We start from the raw sequence: 13,975 nt of genomic DNA, 5'->3' as shown, positions 1-13,975 counted from the left end.
GCACAAACTGCAGTTATTTGGTGTTTTCAGGAGAATCTAATCACCGTGAAGGAAAATGTGGCCTGTGTCTGTTTGCAGTCGAGACAGCCATCAGAGGAAGATTTAATCAACGCCGTGAGCAAACCTGTTAGAAATCAGAGACTCGCCTGAAGCTCCTGACATTAATCTGCTGCTGAGCTTTTCGGTAAAGCTGAAGGTGTTAAACAAACCAGCAGCAGTCTATGATTCTGGAAACGAGAGGAAAGTGGGACAGGGCCATTAAATCATTTAAAATCCCTTCTTTATATTAATGTGTTTAAGCCGTATGAGTTTAAAAAAGCAGTATAAGTTACACTAGCATATATTTAACAGATTAATTTAAAGGGACTTTATTTCAGAATCAATTGAACCCTTTTTTAATCTTCTGGCCTGTAAGCAACGAACATGCAGAAAACCTTCTAACCTACCATTGAGTTAGACTGGGAGAGGAGGTTAACACAAAGGTCACCCGGAGGATCTCCTTTTAAAAAGGTTCACTCCTTAATGAGTACTTTTATTTTAGATGCATATCATACAGAAAATAAAAGATTTGGGGTTATTGGCGGCAGTTCGTCTTGTAATCGGAAGGTTGCCGGTTCGAGTCCCGGCTCGGTTGTTGTGTTCTTGGGCAAGACAGAGGGCCCGGTGGCGCCAGTGTCCGGCAGCCTCGCCTCTGTCAGTGCACCCCAGGGCAGCTGTGGCTACAATGTAGCTGCCATCACCAGTGTGAATGTGTGGATGCCTGGATGTTGTGTAAAGCGCTTTGGGGTCCTCAGGGACTAGAAAAGCGCTATACAAATACAGGCCATTTACCATATTTTATTCTTCCAGTGCTCATTTTCTGGTCCCTGTTTACATTCGTGGACTCTACTAGAGTAGCTTTGCATGATTCACATTCAGAATAAACCTTTCTAATCGAATACTGAGCCTTGATGCAGTTTATGATCTGTGTGAAACAGGCTGTTTTAGCTCCTCGTAGGTCTGAGCAACAGACGGGTGGAGCGTTTCAGCCTGAGTTTACCACATACAGGATAACCTCCCTCGCTGACATCATTCAGAGCTCAGACAAGGAAAAAGTTTTCAGAGGATGCTGAAAAATGAGCTTTAGGCTCCCAGGGAGTATTTGTACATGCACTGACCTCGTTATTAGAAACTGTAGCTGTTGGCTGACTAAAAGAATAACTCAAGCTGGGAATCTGACTCCATCCCAGGCAGACCAACAGATTGTTGATTTTGTGTTCATGTTGTATCTGCAGGTGTAACAGTAAACCTCACTCTGACTATTTACCTATACAAAGACAAGACGCACAAACTAACTGGTCCATGCTAAGCAGCTAGTTCTTCATATGTGCCCGAACCAGCTCGCTGAAGAGTCCAATCTGAGCCACTAGATTAAAAACATTTTTTTCACTGTATTCTGTTCTTCAGAAAGGACGAAGTAATGCTTAAACCATTAAATAACAAAGTGAGATATATTTTCATCGTCAGTATTCAATTGACTGAAAAGTTCCTGTTTTTCCATCTACAGATGCAGCATTAAATCTCCATTTATTTATTTTCATTTTTTTAAATAATGCAAGACATTTGCTGTGGTGCAACAAATAACTTCTGCTTTTACTTGTTCTGTGCTTGTTCTCTAATTTCACTGATTGATTCTTTGCTGAGTGTGAGGTGAAAGAAAGGTGCAGCAGGATTTCTTTGTAATGGGACAAAACTGTGAGATCTTTTAGGCTTTTGATTTATAAAATGATGGGTTAGAGGATGAGCTTGGGCTACATGTGTTTTACTAACATGACTTTAACTCCTGTGAATCAAGCCAAACTCAGAAACTGCACACGTTTCCTGAACCTGCACATGCATCAAGCGTTTCATTGCGCAAACAGGAAAAGTATGCATGTTTCAGCTGGTGCTTTTTGTTGGCCTGGTGATTTCTTTCTATTTTTGGACCTTTATCTTCGACATCACTCCTTCTATAGCTAACTAAAAATAACTGGAGAAGCTTGAAGACGTTACACGCATCTGTTAACTATTATTCTATTGCTGATTTTATAGTCTCGCTGCTCTTAACCGGCATTTTAATATGAGCATCTGTAACAGTGCAACAGAAAATGCAGAATAAGTCCTCTTTAAATGTTTGGTGGTGTCATAAAAAGAATCACTGGCCTCAAAAAATTACTCAGGCTTGTAGTTTCTGAGCAGTTTTCTGTCAAATGGATACATTTGCTGGATATCCTGATGAAATCCAGTTATTTCACTTCAGTTCTGACTGGAAATGTGTTTTTTTTAATCCTTTTCATGACGGTGACTCAGTTTGCTGTGGGAGTGTCAGCTGGATGCCTGACATCTCTTAGTAAATCAAGTTGTACACAGAGTCCGTTGTGCCACTGGTTTGGCTGGTGAGCTCTCATGATCTGTGTCAGGAGATTATGATCATGTGATAGTGGTGAAAGATGGCGTCAAGAAATGTTATCGAGAACGAAATGCTGAGTGTTCTGATGCTGAAAGAGACGGATACAAATCGGGCGTCTTTCCTACTTGTTCTTACTTCAGCGATAAGACTCACACACACACAAACACACACACTCTCAGCGACACATTTCTACTGCGAGAAAAAGGAAGTGTGTTGCAACCTTGAGCCCAGATGCAGTTCGTCTTCATCTGAGCTCTCCAATGTTGCTCAAACAATCTACGCTACAGTTCAAAAAGTATTTACTCCACCCATCCAAATAGTTGAATTCAGGTGTTCCCATTACTCTCATGGCCACAGGTGTATAAAAGCCAGCATGTAGGCGTGCAGACTGCTTCTACAAACATCTGGGACAGAAGTCACGAAGTGCTGGGCTACGTGAAATCACAGAGTGGGGTCGAGGTCGCCAACTTTCTGCAGTCAACCACTACAGACCTCCAAGCTTCACAATTAGCTCAAGAGTTTCCACGACCGAGCAGCTGCACCCAAGTCTTACATCACCAACGGCAACGCAAAGTGTCCGATGCAGTGATGTAAAACGTGCTGCTACAGGACTCTGGAGCAGCGGAGACGCGTTCTCTGACGTGATGAATCACACTTTTCTGTCTGGCAGTCTGATGGATGAGTCTGGGTTTGGCGGTTGCCAGGAGACCGGTACATGTAAAGTTTGGTTGAGGGGGGAGTTTAGCGTGAGGGGTTTGTTTTCACATGTTGGGCTCAGCCCCTTAGATTCAGCCAAACAAACTCTTAATGCTTCAGCATATCAAGACAATTTGGACAGTTCCACGCTCCCAACTTTGTAGGAGATAAAGAAAGAGAAATCACTTTCTATATATCAAGTCCTCGGTTGGAGATGTTCAAAAATCAGACTTCAATAGAGCGAGCTGGATCTGATGCTGCGTGCTGTGAAGCATGCCCTGCTTTAACATGCTTTTTGCATCTAATGGGACCACATTTTGCAAAATAAACAACACGCTGATTAATAAGACTCAAATCTAGTGACAGCGATCATAAACTCACCAGGAAATAGTTTAGTGAGGTCGTAAACCAGCCCAGAGGAAACGCTAAACCAGACAGTCTGCTGTTTGTTTGTGTGTTTGTTTTCTGGCTCTAAGCATTTAGCATTTATCAAACAGTGATAGTTATTTAAGTAATAATGGTGATCAGATGGTGCACACCTTCCAGTGTGTTCTGTTAAATCAGCTCAAACAGGCGCACGTTCACTCGTTTTTTAGCGTTTAGCAGGAAAAGAGGACGACCCGTGATAAATAAAAGGGAGCGACGTGTTAATAAAACTAGTCGACTGATGGACTCTGGCTCTGTGCTGCTATTTAACTCAACTCTATCAGAAGATTAACAGGTTATCCTGCTTTATATGTGAGTGTTGTCTTCCTTGTCCAATTTGATTGACTTTAGTTTACAGAAGAACGACAGGACTGACACGTTTCTAAAGTCTGGCTTTTAGCCGATGGCTGTGAAGAAAGCAGGGTTAACATGTCGCTGTCTTTGGCTGCCTAAGAGGGGGAATTGAGTCAGCAGACAGTCCATCATTTTCCACAGATTTCTGTGGAAAATGATGGAAACTACAGACGGATAGAAAAAAAGGACTCTCTTCACCTACAGAGAGAGATTGGACAGATAACCTGTAACCTGCATAGTTTGTGGTTTTAAATCTGACCTCCTTTGAGACAAACGTCCACAATATCACTTCCTCCTATTCTGTCAAGCCCGGTTAAAACAGTCTGTTATTCTGATAAAAGCTGCAACATTTAAGGGTCATTCAGATAATCGGAGAATTCAGATCCATTATTTCATGCTGGCTGCAGGCTAATAAGACATGTTTCTTTTCCCAGCGATGTTTTCTAGCTCCTCCCAGGGATCCCGAGTTGTTCCTTTCAGACCAAAAAAGAAGAGCATAGAAACTCATGCATGGGTGGCAGATAAAAATGAGTGAAGTGCTCAGTGGGGGACTTGATGAGAGTTCATCAACAGTCTGAACCTATAGGAGAATTACTAAGGGTTAAAGTCACCTGACCCAGGCCTAACTTGAAGAGGAAAACCTAATCTTTAAAGGTGTCTGTCTCCTGATTGACGAAGAGTTTAAATTCAGTTCTGAGTCTAATGGGAGGCAGTGAAGAGAAGCTTATATGGAAGAAATTCGATCTCTCTTTGTAGTTCCTGTTAATACTCTTTACGGTTTGTAGAACAACTGACGGGTTTTCATGCCGTGTTTGGAACATGCTGATAATAACAGAGCAGTGCAGTCCTGGACATGTGAGCAATGATGTGCGGCCCCGTGTTTATGCCATCTTTGCCTCTTTGTCCTTCCAGAAGGAAATGTTGCCCAGGTGTGTGTGCAGACCTGATCGGTGTGACAGGTGATGCAGCTGTCAGAGCTGACCACTAAGTGTCACTGTCGTGTTGTCTTCATTGTCATCGCATTTAGTGAACAGTTATGTTTCTCCTGCACTTTAAAGGCTTTCAGTAAAGTGTAATTATCACCATGTCCTGGGTCTGTGTATGTTAACAGTGTGATTTTATTACCTTGTGTGTTTTGTGTCTGAGTCATGGAGGAGCTGAGCTTCCTGCAACAGCTCTACCCAGTAATTACAGGATGACATGTGCATTGTGGAAGGAAATCACTTAAGCAGGTCATTGTTTTAGACCGCTGAGAGGCTCTGATTCCTAAAACGGAACTTTCCACATGCATGCTGGGAAGTCAGTGAAAGAACCGCTGCCTTATTTCAACATTTTGTTCTTTAAAACCATTAAAAGCAATAAAAAACAAAGAGAGAAATACAGAAACCAAAGGCAGCTGCAGCACATGAAATACCGTTATTGTCTTATTGTTAATTCAAAAGGAGTGACAAACCAAACCCTGCATGGTACACAGCCGTGAATTATTAAAGCCCCGTTGGAATTATCATTATTATTACATGCCCATGCATATGTGATGAGTTTTCCGGATTTTGGATATAAAAGAGATTTTATTGTCTTTAAATTAAAATAATATGATCCTTAAAAAAAATGTAGGGTCATTGTAGCCTGTTGGTAGTCTTGATGGCCGTCTGTGCTTCCTAATATCTGTCAAAGTTAACCCCGGCCTGTTCGTACAGTTGCTGGTGGGAATTATGAGAGTGTGACACATTAATGGCTCTATGTGACAGTGAACATGTTAATAAGGGGAAAATGTGTAACTTCCTTGTGTGTAGCTAACCACCAGTGCAGACTGTCCACCACCTAAAAAACAAACAAGAACTGCCTTATTGTCTGGAAACCCCACATGCTGACATTTCTTTCATCTTGCAATAACAAATTGAACTGTCAAATTAGAAGCGGCTGTTTTTGCTCAGATATGAATTCAGGTATGCTTTGGCCTCTCTACAAGTTAAGGCTGTGTTTCATCAAAGTGTTTCAGGGCGGAGCTGGGTGTCTTTAATGGCCTGTAAGATCAGCCAGGAACATCATCACCGTGTCAGCTAAGAGGAATAGTGGAGCCGGTTGTCGCCTAATGATCGTCTTTTACAAGGACGAGCTGTCAGAGCATTGAGCTGCATCAGAAAATAGCAGCATGCGGTGCAGGGGCTGCTCTACACGCAGACCTGTTATCGTGCCAGGTGTTTGCCTTTGATGTAACTTGTTAATGAACTTTTTAAGGCAGATTGTGTTCAGTCGGTTTCTTATTTTAGGACCTTGTAGTTGGTTCATAAACATTCAAACATTCTTCTGTTTTCAGAGGCCTGGGTTTCACAAGATCATTTCACAGGATCCTGTGACTTTTCTCACTTTCTTCTTCTTCTTCTTTTTTCAGCAGCTGACATGACACCTCTGCAAGAGAGTGTTTCAGTGCAACGGCCGCCCTACATGCTTATTAAAAAGACGAGATTAAAATAGCTGCACGCTTTCCAGCGTTCAACATCATCCTATTAATACTGCAGCTGATTTTCTTTTTTTTTTTTTAAATTAATTTCAAAGCTACTTTCATAAGAATGTTTTTATCTGTCACCAAAATTACAATTCATGAAAAACAGATGGTTTGACTTTGAAGTCATGGTTTACTAATTCAGGGCTTAAAGTCAACATTTTCTGTTTAAAATACTTTGCTAAATCTACATTACCTAAAATACCATTAGAGTGTGAAGAAACAGCGGCTGTGATGTTATGTGTTGCTGAGATATCGACTAAAGTTGAACTGGGACGGGGCTGTAATCTCATGTAATACCATTTTAATCCACAAGATGGTACAGCGAGTCAGTGTAGCGTCCATCTTGCCCTGAGTTCAACCTGAGATATTCAAACATGGATATGGACCACGTTTGTTATTCATGTTAGCTGTGTTTTCATAGCGTTGTAACTTAAAAACTCCCCAAAAACAAACAGAATAATTAGAGACTGCAATAATCAACCTTGTGTGCAGCTGGTGGCGTCCTTCATAATCATTCTGCGACGGAAAATGCTTATCGGGCTGCACAGGAATCATTTTGTTGCAGTACCACTTAGGGCAGGGCGATATGGCCAAAAATATTTATCACGATGTACATTTGAAAATTTGCGATAACGATATAACTGACGATATAATTGACCAGACAAAATGCTTTACAACTCCACAACTTTATTAGTGCAAGAAAAACCCATCAATGTATTTTCACTTAAACAAGCAGCTTTTTTATGTTCATTAAAGTTATATAAAAACGTAACAGTGCAAATTCCTCGCTGACAGTTTAACCAAAAGGCATTTCCAGTGGAAACTGGCCGACATATCCTCAACATAACCATGTAGAATATCCACAAAACGTATCCACACACAGTACGGTAATATTATGTTGAAGCACGTATCACTCCACGAGGCTCCCGACTACGGCAGCCATAATGTTTCAACAATCCATCAAGCGGTGCGGGTTCGTAGCTTAGCAAAGTCGTACGAAAACATTTTTTGGCAGATTTTTTGAGCGCCGTGTGCCACATAAAATCGGTTTGGTAATAATGACGGCCGCTTGCATGCTCTACCAAAAATAGTGCTTTGTTGTGTATCTGAGGGACGAAAGCTAAACCGGCTCCACATCACTGAAGTTGCAGCATTTTTACAAACCAGTTCTGGTTCATCTGTTTCATTCAACGATCTGCTTTCGCTCTTCTCATTCTGCGTCACCGAAATGCTTTTTCCACCATGTGCGTATGAAAACAAAGGCACTGCGCATGCGCATTTTACCCACATTCTTTCGCGATATTTCATTCTCTTATCATTGCCTAACATTATACTGATATTACCTGAATGGTATGATATGGCCCAGCCCTAGTACCACTACTTTTAGATTACCTCTATGTCACTATATAAACTCAGAATATTGTGTCATTGAGTCATTAGTTTGCTGTCAGCTATGTTTTATGTGCCCTTGATTCTCTAATTCTCTTAAGATAATCTATGAATGTCTTTTGGGTTATAAACTCTTAATCATTAACTTTAATCTGGATAAAACATTGTTTTTCATTCGGGCTTTAAGTAAATATTGATCAGCTCATAAAAAAACTCAGGACTAAAATGTATTAATTAGTGATGTGAGATTATAAAATACAGCGGGCAGGAAATGAATAACAAGCACCGTAATTTTAAGGACTAGTTTGTACATTCGGGGGTGGAAGTGACAGGCACCAGACTCCATAGAGAAATGCTGCAATTTAGGCTCAGGCTTCATACATCTTCCTGCCCAGCTTTGTGTGTGTGTGTGCGTCTGCGTGCGTGCGTGTGTTGCAGTGGCTCACATGTGGGTGGGAGTCTGAATGTTTTGGTCCTTTTCTGGAATGTCAAAAATGAGTCACTGCTCCGGCTTTCAACTTTACTCTCACTTAGTTCAAGAATTTTTATTATTTTTTAGCCTGAAACAATTTCTCATTCACTCAGAGAAAAATGTGACCGTGCAGGTGTCTGTGCTATCTTCTGAAGATGTCAAAAAAACAGATTTTTTTACAAACCCACACACATATTTCATTCACAATGGAAGAATACAGTGAAGCTGGTGTCATCCAAAAAATACTAGCATGTCCTACTAATGCACGCTCATTGACTGGCAGAGGTTTTGGAAAAGGACACACACACTACCCTAAGATGTATTTACAGCACAAACATCCACGTGTGTTGTGTAGCCATCGCCTTTAACATGACAGTTAATGCTTTGTAAAGCAGCAGAACTACAGCTTCAACCTAAACTGGTTCATTTCTCTGAAAGCTCAGTGTTCTGGTATAAACTGGGTTTTTCAGGTCAAAAGGGTGGAGCTGGATATTATATTATAACCTGTGTTAACAAGGTGTGTCTTAACACAATAATAGGCTGTGCAGTGCAGATTTAGGTGTGGTGATTTTAGGCGTTCAGACTTTAAAGAACTACATATGACAAAGAAAACCTTCATAAGCACCCTTCCTGGTTCAGGGGTGTCGAACTACAGGCCTCGAGAGCCGGTGTCCTGCAGGTTTTAGATGACACCCTGGTTCAACACACCTTAATCAAATGATTAGTTCATTACCAGGCCTCTGGAGAACTTCAAGAAATGTTGAGGAGGTAATTTCGCCATTTATCAGCTGTGATGGATCAAGGACACATCTAGAACCTGCAGGACACCGGCTCTCGAGGCCTGGAGTTCAACACCTGCACTGGTTCATTTTCATTCCCACTCCTGTGAGAAGAGTACAGAGAGTTGGCTCTCATCAAACGCTGCGTTGTTGAATTATGATTGAATTTTGTTTTTCTTTTAAAAAAGGCTTAGAGAGCTAACAATTAATTAATTGTCAACAATTTAAAACTTTCTGATTAAAAACTGATGGGCTTTTTCAGCTGTAGCCTGAATTGAAAAGGCAAAACGTGAAAATTATGTAATTTGGTTCTCATGTTAACTGTTTGGCCCTTTAATGCAAACTGGAATAAGAGCAGCCCTCTCATTGGCTACCAAGTGTCCCCCTGGCCAATACGATCTCTTCCCTCCCTCCTTTGTCCCACCCTCTTGAATCTCTCCCTTGTCCGTCTGCCTGGTTGTGGCACTCTGCTCTCAACCTGCAGATTGGCTGTCAGGATCGTGTGGAGGTGTGTGTGTGTGTGTGTGTGTGTGTGTACTGCACACCGCAGCGAGCGTGTGCATGAACGTGTGAACAGATTTAGAAGTGAAGTGGCAGCTTCTTTTTTCTTCTTCTGAGAGGAAGTGTATTTTCTCGCTGGGAAGAAAAGACATGATGATGATGATGGTTATAAAGACGTTAAAGATGATGATGGGTGTCCCTCGACCTCCGCGGGCTCAGGTCAGTGGATGCTGATACTCTGTAGAGCTGTTTTGTGGCATTTATGTGTGCGTGCTCCTCAGGATCCTCCTATTGTCACAAACAGCCTGTTTCTGGTTCCCAGTTTCCTCTCCATTTTTTGTTTGTTGCATGTTTTGTATGAGTTTTACACCCGGATGCAGCAGTGTTGTACTTCACTTCTAGTGCACCAGATTTGGTTGAGTAGCAGCTGAGGTTAAATGGCATCAGTGTATGTGTGCATCTGCGCTGTAAGAGGCTGCCAAACAGTCAATCCAAGAGTTTTTCATAGAGATCCACTCACATGTTGGCCGAATGTCAATAACTGGCTCATAAAGCTTTGTTAACTAATATCAGAGGCTAAAGTCTTTTTAGAATGTCGTTTCCTAATCGGAAAGTCAACAGTTCAGTGTTCGGCTTCTTTAGTCTGCATGGAGATGTATCCTTTAACAAGATACTGAACTGAATGCATTCATTAGAGTGTGTGAATGTTACAGAAGGTGCTTAATCAGGGAATAAAGTGCAGTATGAATGTGTGTGTGAACTTAAAGTGTGTATGCAAAATTACCACTGGGTTTATGAACCAGCAGGCTTCTGCAGCTCCATTTCTCTATTTAAGGAGACACGTTTACTTCCAGGTGAAGCAGTGAAAGTAGTGATGAGCTTGCACAAGCAGGAGAAAGTCAGACTGAGGAAACCAGGTGCAGCTTCTGAAATGTTTCTACCGGTGTGATGATATATTTGGGTTTATCTTTAGTCTGTGCAGCTGTGCTTTTTGGGCTGACAGAGACATCAATCTAAATAGAAAGAAAAAATGTGGAGGGACTGGACTTGTGATAGAAAAGTGAGAAAAGCTGTGAAGTTCGTGTTGGTGTTTGAATCCAGTTTGATCAGCAGTGTGACTCTGGTGGATAATTAGTGTATCCAGACCACCCAGCTCATCACTTACTGAACAGGCAGTTGACTCCTTGTCTTCTCCAACATATAATCTAAAAATAATATCATCCCCAATTACCTGCATTCATTTTACATTTAAGGTCCTTATTTTATACTATTTAGTTATTGAATCGTTTTCTCATTATTATTTAAGTGTTTTTCTTCTCTTCTGACTTTAAGATAAGGTGAGCAATCACTCGTTTCATTAAACTGAGTTTGTGAAAGCAGGATTAAAGCACATTTAAACTCCCCAGAGACTATTGTTTATCATGACTTGGCACAACAGAAACATGCTGTGTTTGTTTAGATTTGGTCCGATGGCTTATTTTCATCCTAATGCAAACCGTGATGAAGGTTGGGACTGAACTCAGTCCCTGCCTTTGTACAGACATCATGCATCTCACTGTCTGAAGCTGTCAGTCTACCAACTTTGTATTCATTCAACTTAAAGTAACTTTATTTGAATTGTTATGAAATTCCTTTAAGTTCAGGCTAGTTTCTGAGTGCAGATAACAAATATTTTAGGCAATCCTGACATTATTTTTTTCTTTAGCATAAGAGCTCTGATACATTCTAATATCATTTTAAATAACAAAGAACACTCTTATATTATCTGAGTAAAGTGTGTTTGTGTGAGAGAGGGCTCAGCATCCTGCCACCTGGCTGGCGAGTGATGCTGTGTGGGGGTAATGGGCCACACTGTACCCAATTAATGTGAGTGCTCAGTGGGCCAGACATAATGTATACACACATCCACACACACACTGTCTGCATTAATCAATTTAAAATACTCTTTTGTTATTTCCAAGGTCAACAGTGGGCCTTCAAGCCCAGTTTCCTCCCCTGATTCTGAGATTTATTACAATGCAGCTCCGGGCATGTCCTCACAAAACAGCCTTAAATGGAGAGGATTTATTCTGCAAGCCCCATTAATCTATAGTCTTATATTAACACAGAGCTCACTTTTAGTTCTAACCTACAGAGAGAAAACCTATAAATCTGCAGGTGGAGGCAGGTACAGACAAGCTGGGGAAGAAAGCAGCCAGTCTTATTGGTAATGTTGTTTTTAGGAGGTGGAGGAGACCAAAATTGGAGCAAAAACTGAGGAATTATAATAGTCAGATGGCCATAACTAGCACTACATATTAAAGATAAGATTGCTCTCGAACTGCTGAATATGTTTGCATGAAATAAAATACTCAGATCTTTTTAAAGTATTAATACAAAGAAAATGTAATGTGTCACTTCTTCAATAAACTGTATTTAAAACATTAAAATAACTTTATGAAAAACAAAGAGGTTAAGGTGGGTCTTCTTAGATATATTAATATCATAGGAATCATTATTAAAAGTAATCTGATACTTGTCTTTAATTTAGAAATGATCTAATATCTAAAAAATTATAAACATAATGACACATGATGACAAAAAACCACTGACATCAAGACAAGTCCTTACAATAACTTGTAAATAATGGATGGTTTTGCCCCAAATCCAGCACCCTGAGACAGGAATATGAAATGTTATATTTTTTTTATTTGGTTTGGAGTTGGGACTGTTCAAATTTACCGCCACTTTCAGATAAATGTCAGTGTAACATGGTTTTAAATTGCACTGTGACTGCAAACCTCTAAGTTTAATTAACTTCTGCTAACATTGATGTTACCAACATTGGCATGTTGGCAGAAATAAACCACACGGCTTGTAGACAATTTGTCACAAATACCTGCAGGTATTTAAAGCATGAATGAGTCATATTGTGATATTGTATGTGTGTTATGACATTTATTTTCCACTTAAGAGAAACTGTGATAAGCCTTTGAACTACATAATATTACTGTGATTAAGTAACACATGCTGTGCTATAGGTAGCAGTACAACAACAGGTGGTACGTCAGTCTATTACACAAAAATGAATCCGCACAATCTGGGTTTCACTGTCTGTTCAAGTTTATCCATTCATCCATCCATTCGCTTCCGCTTATCCTTTTCAGGGTCGCGGGGGGCGCTGGAGCCTATCCCAGCTGTCATAGGGCGAAAGGCGGGGTACACCCTGGACAGGTCGCCAGTCTGTCGCAGGGCTAACACACAGGGACAGACAACCATTCACACTCACATTCACACCTAGTGACAATTTGGATTAATCAATTAACCTATCCCCACAAGCTGCATGTCTTTGGACGGTGGGAGGAAGCCGGAGTACCCAGAGGGAACCCACGCAAACACGGGGAGAACATGCAAACTCCACACAGAAAGACCCCGGCCTGATGGTGGAATTGAACTCAGGACCTTCTTGCTGTGCGGCACCAATGCTAACCACCGTGCCACCGTGCTGCCCCTGTTCAAGTTTATTTCAAGTATATTTCAACAGATTTGCCGTAACTTTTTCCTTGTGTGCTGAGTATTATTTTCAGATGAAGATTGTTAAATGGCTCCATAGTCAAAGTTGAACCAAAACTTTTTAAAATTCTGATATGGAAAAATTAAGGTTTAAACATCATAAAATAAAACGTTTTAATATTCTTGAAACCAGCGCAGCGAGTTAATTAGATGTTGATTGTTTTACTGGATATTTCAAACCCAGAACATGTCAGATTCAGTTCATATAGAAACTGAAAAGAAATGGCACACAGTACAAGTTTCAGCTCCTCTTTAATTTTTAGAAGTGAAGATTTCTTATTGTGTTATTCCTGCACAGACATGAGAGTGGATGAAAAATTTAGCAGAACTGAAGCCATTTCTGATTTTATTAAGTGTAAAAACTCTAGGCTAAAATTTTCTTTTATGCCATCACACCTCAGATTATTGATTTAATCTGACTGTAGGCCACTTTTCCTCACTTTAGTTAACCTCTCCTTTATTTCTTCCCCTCTTGTTCCATCCCTGCACCACCGGTTCCACCAGCAGCTATTGTTATTGAGACACACCTCAGATACACACTTTCAATCCGACTCTGATGGAGGAAAAAAACCCAGAAACACTCACGATCTTTGTTCCGTAGCTAGTTTGCATAATACATGCAGTGTACTGCGCGTGTGTATCTTTCTGTGAGGACTGTGTAACTTTCTTTGTTTGTGGTGTTATGGTTCAGTAAAGGCCACAGTATTTGCGTGAAATTTGCTTTTAGTTTGCAACTGAACATATAATTAAGAGTGTGTACTTTTTAACTCAGTAGTGTACTAAGGGGAAAGTCTAATATGCAGGATGTACTAGTAGAATCATGATGCTCTACCTTCTTAAGCTTTTTAAATTATTGGGGTGAAAGGTTAGTA

General features: G+C 40.6%; 1 protein-coding gene across 4 annotated transcripts in view; it reads left to right on the top strand.

Moving 5' to 3' along the window:
- LOC113029449 (phospholipase D1-like) overlaps nt 1-13,975 on the top strand; it is a 51,510-nt gene that overhangs the window by 5,102 nt on the left and 32,433 nt on the right. The window contains exon 1 of one of the 4 annotated variants that reach the window (XM_026180306.2): nt 9,513-9,770. The exons of the other annotated variants lie outside the window; for them this stretch is intronic. The gene's annotated coding sequence lies outside the window, so the exon portion shown is untranslated. Of the gene's footprint in view, nt 1-9,512; nt 9,771-13,975 lie in introns of those variants that run through there. 4 annotated transcript variants of the gene reach the window in all.

The sequence above is a fragment of the Astatotilapia calliptera genome, chromosome 9 (assembly GCF_964374335.1).
Source record: "Astatotilapia calliptera chromosome 9, fAstCal68.1, whole genome shotgun sequence".
NCBI lineage: Eukaryota > Metazoa > Chordata > Actinopteri > Cichliformes > Cichlidae > Astatotilapia > Astatotilapia calliptera.
This window is presented reverse-complemented; position numbering and strand designations above follow the sequence as displayed.